This window comes from Acanthaster planci, linkage group LG05, assembly GCF_054643075.1.
Source record: "Acanthaster planci isolate LZ-2023a linkage group LG05, COTS_SCS, whole genome shotgun sequence".
NCBI lineage: Eukaryota > Metazoa > Echinodermata > Asteroidea > Valvatida > Acanthasteridae > Acanthaster > Acanthaster planci.
In genome coordinates, this window is record NC_141781.1 from 2,808,009 (window position 1) to 2,814,840 (window position 6,832).

Sequence of the window (6,832 nt, forward strand, 5' to 3'; positions counted from 1 at the left end):
GCACCTTGCACGAATAACGTATTTAACTCTGAACCCCCGACAATAGTACATGCAGAGGTAGTGGGCCAGCCAAATATGAAAAAGTCCTCTAGAAATATTTTTCACGGCATTTTTTGGTAATGGCTGGCAACTATGCTCAATCAATTATTTATGTCATCACAAACAAGATGTGGGGGGATACCATGGTCAATTTTGAATTTCAAGGTCATTTTAGGGTCACGAAAGGTCATCTCGGGTCAAAATTTGTATTTTTGTGCTATGACCCGAATTTCACCTACACTTACATCATCAATATCATTTGATGGCCCTAATTTATGTAATTGCCGATTGAACGTTTGTTTTTGTGCACAGATGCATTACAAAAGGAAACATAAAGGGTCTCTTTTCTTAAAATTTGGTTTTCGATTGTTTTAGTGCCGCTCCCTACAAGTGAACTACTTTAGAAAAGAAAAAAATTACCCACATTTACTGACCTACATCGGTGTTACTGACTTGAAACAAACTGTGTTTAATAAACACATCTGTTTGATTGTTTATGGTGCTGTTATTGCCCCCCTCTAGTGGGACAGATTAAGTCAGTGAGTGTCCAACATTGCGGCCATTAAGTAGTCGCGTAAATGTGCAGCCACACAATGGACACATCCCAGTAGAAGTGAGTATTATTGACAATAATTGGTAACTGCATGGACAGACGGATACTAGAAAGATTCTATTAGTTCATATTTTAAAATGTTTGATCGATAGATAAGCTGGGTAATTTTAATAATGCGGATTTTACTTGCTGTTATGTATTAAACATATTAAAGATTATAATACATGTACAAAGCGTTTTCTCTAGATCCAAAAGAGTGAAATAGGGGACTAGACATCACTCTGAACTCATATGGGTAAAGTCTTAAAAAGAGCCCCTTCCAGTGGATACTGGAAGGGGTTCCGAAGAGCGCCGAAGACCGCACCATCAAGTGGGATCTCTCTAGTCTCCTGATGACGGACAGAGCATACTGTCCAAAACGTTGAGTTCCTCACGGTTCTTTTCAGAATCATACAGACTCAAAAAGAGATCGTATCCTTGCATGGTGTTACCGCAAGCTTTCCATCTTAGTCTCTTCTGCAGTAAATATGGGAGTTCTGGTTGTTTTTATTTACAAAAACATTTATAAAATTTGTGAGCGCCCAAGTTTTGTTGTCAACCATGGATCCGGTGTGTACAATCAAACACAAGCGACAACATAAAGACATTGACAAGTTGACATGCTTTTTCTGTCAAAGCAGTGCCGGAGAACTTCGTGTAGCATCCATCAAAGGGAAGCCAGAGCATGTGAGGTTGGTTAGCAGCGAAAAAAAATTGCTGACACCAGATATGTGGATGTACTTGAAAGACAAGACACCAAACATGTGGATGTACTTTAAAGACTAGCATCTTTCTCAGAGGAAGACTTCATCGTTCTAGAAATCAGATGGCACAAAACATGTTATTCAACATTCAGCTCTGAGGGCAAATTAGACAGATTAAGAAAGCAACTACAGGCTCATTTGGATACATCAACAAATGCTGACTCAGCTAAGTGTTAAGTGTCTTCAGTACCAACTAGACGAAGTTCAGCAATCAATTGGACGCTCTGCATGTTTTGTCAAGAACAACGCAGTAAACAGGTCCACAGTTTACAGACACTAGAAAAGTCGGCAGCCTTGATTAAACTGAGCAAAAATGATCCTGTAATGAACATAAGACTTTCAGAAATCAGTGACTTGATTGCAGCTGAAGGGTGTAGAGGGAATTTGAGAGAAGGTCTTCAAAGGTCAGATCATTTGGTGACCCAGAGGAGCCGAAGGAGGATGAATGTAAGATGAAATTGTACCGAGACTTGGGTGTAGGGTTGTCTCGATCCTTATCGTGGTCATGTTTACAGCATGAGCGATGTATGGGACAGATACCAAAGTATGTGTGCTGAAAGAGTACTTCAATCCCACTAAGATATCTATCCCGGAGAACAACTTTCTATGAAAAGGTTCAACTTCTGATTGGACAACAGACTAGTTATGTACGTACCCTTAAGGCAGGGTTTTTTCTCAGGTATCCTGGTGAGAAGTCTGACTTCTTCATTTCTAAGACCTTTACAAAGTCCCATCAGCAAGGAGTGTTGTCCTCAGATTCAGAATTTACAGATGATGAAGAGGGCACCACGATAAGGATCGCACAAGGCAATATCTTTCAAGAGATGGTGTGGCCCTTAGAATCAGAGAAGATCTACTTGACACCCCTGGGCATTGCAACACCTGGAAAGACCTTGAACAAAAACATGTGGATGAGGTAATACCGAACAGCCTGTATCTGTTTCTACGCTTGTCTTTTTGGGGTATTGATGTGGTGCATTCAGGCACTGGGGAAGACAGCACCATCAATCGAAATGTGTGCAGCATTGCCCAACACATTGTATACGCAGTTTCCAATAGACGAAAGTTGACACCAAAGCATGTTGGCTTGGGTCTTGCTCTTCACCAAGCATTCCGCTTTGAGGCACTTGTTGCCTTGTTTCATGCTGCCAACCATACCATTGATATTAACACAGTGCGAAGAATTGACACAACCATGACCCATAACATTCTTGAGAGGTTCGTCAAGAATGGCAATGTCTACCTTCCAGACAATATCACAAAAAAGAGAATGATTCACTGCTCCTGTGACAACATTGACGTATTGGGAGCAACAATATATGGAAAGAACACATTCCATTGCACACAGGACCAGCTCCACAACAGACTCCAGGGTCTCTAGAGAGCAAACGAATCCTGAGGTCAAAAGCTATCAAACCAAATGCGCTACAAGAGTTCCAAAGAACTAAAGCAATTTGGTGTGTTCAAAGGGAAACCTATAGTCCCTGAAGACACTGTTCAGAATTTGAGTACATCAGACATCCCTCTGGTATCACTGGCAACCAGAGATTCAGCAACCACTGGCATAGCGGGGGACCTGCTCAAAGCAAAGGATCGGAACGAGGAAAGGAACGTGTTACCAGAAATGCAAGGAAACGTCTGATTGAGAAAACGGTGGGTTTTCACGATACAATGAAGAAACATCGCTCCAAAACATTTGCTGATCTCTATAAAGCAAATGTAGCTACGTAGGAGAATATACAGAAGAGCATCAAAGATGACAGAAAGCTACTGCGGCGACTGTTTAATGCTGTTACTGCAGGTCGAACCTTGGAAATGGCAACTGTCCTCAAGCATGAACGCTCTCTAATCCCTCTGTCCCTGGCAAAGTCTGCAGGTGTGATGAACTCTACCCCTAAAGCAGAGTTGTTAGGCATCTTATCACCCTTGACACCCCCCAGATGTTCCACATTCTGATATGAAAACATGCATTGTTGTAGATGGCCATGCACTTATCCAGTCTCAAGGAAAGCCTACTGGATGTCAGACATTTGGTCAATATGCTGACATCTTTGTAAAAAGTGTCATGAGTCACTTTGAAGAGCACAAGACAAGAGTTAATATGTTGTTTGATCGGTACATAGGGGGAAGCTCTATCAGGGCAGTAACTAGGTCGAATGGGCGAATGGGCAAAAAGAAACCAATCAGAAAACTCATTTGCTTACTAAAATGTTAAAACCATCTATCATTTCAAATTTAATGATAGACGCATCTGTATCGGTATTATTTTTAATGGGAAAACACTTGCAGTACTGTACCATGAAAAACTGAGGATCAATATTTTAGAAAATTTGTTAACGCTGGTTCTCAGGAGCATCTCCAGTTGTACGTAGTAATACAATTGCACGTGTGTATCATAAACCAGGTTTAAACTCTACGAAAAGCGATGAAAAGTAATTGTTTGGAACAATAATTTAGGAGTATTCGTTTTAAAATATAGCTTGCATGTACTTCTTCTTTTGTACAATTACATTTCCTTGAAAAACGCATGAAATAAGGTCCCAAACTGAATTTAAAAATCACTTACGATGTATGCCTTTCGATTTTACCTTTGACCTTGACCTGAAGGTCAAAGGTCGGATGTGCCCAAGTTTTCTTTCTCATCCTAATTACAGCTTAAAGGTACCTTTCTTGTCATTTTCCCTTTAACTGCAACCACAAAATAGGGCCCAGGCACTTAAAAAGTCAATTACAAAATATATTTTCACCTGATTTGACCTTTGACCTCAAAATGACCTTTGGGGTCAAAATCAAAGGTGGCATCCACCCACATTTTCTTCCCCACCCTATGTCTGATTGATCTAACATGGTTGCCAGCTATTACCAAAAAATGCCGTACTAAGTGTGATATTCCATTTTGGCTGGCCCACTATAACGCCTTGACCAAGCATTGTGCCACGTACACCTTCAAAGTCTGTCAGAAAAATTCTGACGGATACTACGTATCCGAGTGTGCTTTAAGACTATTGGAGTGGCCCAAGTCCACGGGGATCAAACAACTCATATATTCACAGACTCGAAATCAGGAAAAACAGGAGATGCGTGTTTTATCCATGGTTTTATTCACCAAAAAAAACAAATACTCGGCGCCCCACATGCCCTATCGTTCATTGGTCCTCCTCCAAACTTCTTTTTCATTTTGGTTTTCCGGTCTCTATTCTTCGCGCTCGCATGAAGCGCCACAGACTATTATTTTTTAGTCCCAAAAACTTTCCTTCACGTGCAACCCCTGACCTGTGCGCGCGAGCTAAAATATAACCACTGTATCTGTGGCCCATGTCTGGATGTGCTCTGTACATGTACGCACGCGTACATAGGCCCATACCGTTTACACTGCATGGGGCGCGAGCATGCACAAAGGCACCCTATGTTAACAGTACCCATGTATACATTTTAACGAAATCGGTTCCCCTACACCATTAATACAAGAAAAACTTGTACAGCACAAAGGTAAAATACCCAAACAAAAATAAAGCAATATGATCGGCGCTAGGCTAAGATTACTTTCTGGTTAAAAAGATTTAACACTGCATTAAAAAACAGCCTACTACCCGACCATGACCATACTTCATGGTACTATGCACCAAGTGTACTAAGCTGAATCCCCGGCTGAACGCAGGGTGAATAGCAGGCTAGCTTCAGATTGGTTTAGGATTGTTTCGCTACGTATACGTCGTCCACCAAGAATGGTGGATGGTACCCGAAAGTATCGCACAATTGGTTTTATACCTTACACAGAATGGAACCCTACTGATTTCTTTCGCCCTCATGCCCTTAAAACTAACGAATTTTTTTTCAAATTTTTATGTTGCTCCCCAAAATACTTCTCACAGCAGAAAATAATGCTACAAAGTTACATTCTGGCAACATTAGAAGTCAGTTAGAAACAAACTGACTTTTAATGTTGCCAGAGTATAACTTTAAAACCCTGAGGAGCCCCATGTGACACATATGTAACATTTTTTAAACATTAATTAAAAGTACTTCCAAACTAAAAAATCCTTCCCAGTGCCCACCAAAGCCCAAAGTTACATCGATGTAACATAAATAGTGCCCTCTATAGGTTGTTTAAGGTTCAGCTGCCATGTCATGACCTTTTCAGAGTTCCCTCTCATGTGTTACCACCAAGGATAGTTCGTCTTGCCAAACTCCTAGAATTCTGTGGCGTTTTTCAAATCGTTGTTGGTAAGTGTCTTGCAGATATTTGATGTAGGAATTATCTATAGATACTAAAGTTCACTTTGATACAAATATTTGTGCAATACTTGCTATTTCTGCAGAGTAAAAGTGGATTTTATGGCCATGTTACACCCATGTCACATTGGGATATTGCGTGCACTGTACATGTACACGTGTACATGATAGTTATGTGTAATGTATGTACATGTACGTGCCCATGTACATAGTGTATACGAGTGCATGTACATGTAATTTGAACATCTTGCTAGTTGGCCAGTACCTAATTTGTAAATTTGGAATCCTTAGTTTTTGGAGGGGACTCGTCTTTGAACTTGAAAAAGTCTGAGAGAAATGGGGCAAATTACATACATGTAGGCCTAGGCCTGAGGCATTCATTTACACGTACATGTGTGTGCATGTCATTAGCCAATTCAACTCCTGCAGTTCTGTTCTTGCAATTTCCATGTTTCTTTATGTCATCAAGTGGTATTGCTGGCGACAAAAGTGAATTTATTTTTTTTTTACAGGAGGATGGCTTCCCATCAAAGGGGCTGGTTTCATGCAAAAGATGTATTGCAAGTTTTTGATTGTGATGAGAGCGATGATGGGTCAATAGATGACAGCGATTCAGATGAAGCGATGATGACTGGCCAGTGAAAGTGCAGAAGCGGGGCAGATGTAAACTTTGCGCAATGAACAATACTAACACCTTGTGTGAAAAATGCAACGTGAGACTCTGCTTAGTTGAGGAACGTAACTGCTTCAAGTCTTACCATGTGCAGTGCCTGTTACTGGTATTCATATCAGTGATCCAGCAGTGTAAAGCCAAGATGGTTTATGATAAAAATTTACATGTTCGGGTATTGATACTTTGGGGTCGGGGGTCACTTCAACAAACAGAAGTTTAGAGAACATTGAAAATGCTGTCAATAAAGTGTTCATTGGTTTATCCTAAGGGGAAATTGTCATTCATTAGGTTGTTTTCAAATTTCCAATTACACCCAAATTTTGACCACTGAAAAAAAATACATGTATAGGCGGGGAGGTGCACACGACCCCCCCTCCCAGATTTGACCAAGAAGTTGACTATGTACCATTAATAAACAAAATGGATAAAGATTCCTAAATATTTACTTGTACATGTACCTGATTGCGGTATGTATTGTGATCCATATCCACTCAGTTGCAAATAATAAGGTATATGTATGACCCAATGTTA

The 6,832-nt window shown here is 40.5% G+C and overlaps 1 long non-coding RNA gene across 1 annotated transcript; it reads left to right on the forward strand.

Moving 5' to 3' along the window:
• The first annotated feature begins 5,399 nt into the window (after positions 1-5,399).
• Positions 5,400-6,832, forward strand: LOC147799014 (uncharacterized). Its single transcript, XR_015425496.1, has 2 exons — positions 5,400-5,619; positions 6,141-6,832. It is a non-coding gene; the product is annotated as an uncharacterized LOC147799014 (long non-coding RNA).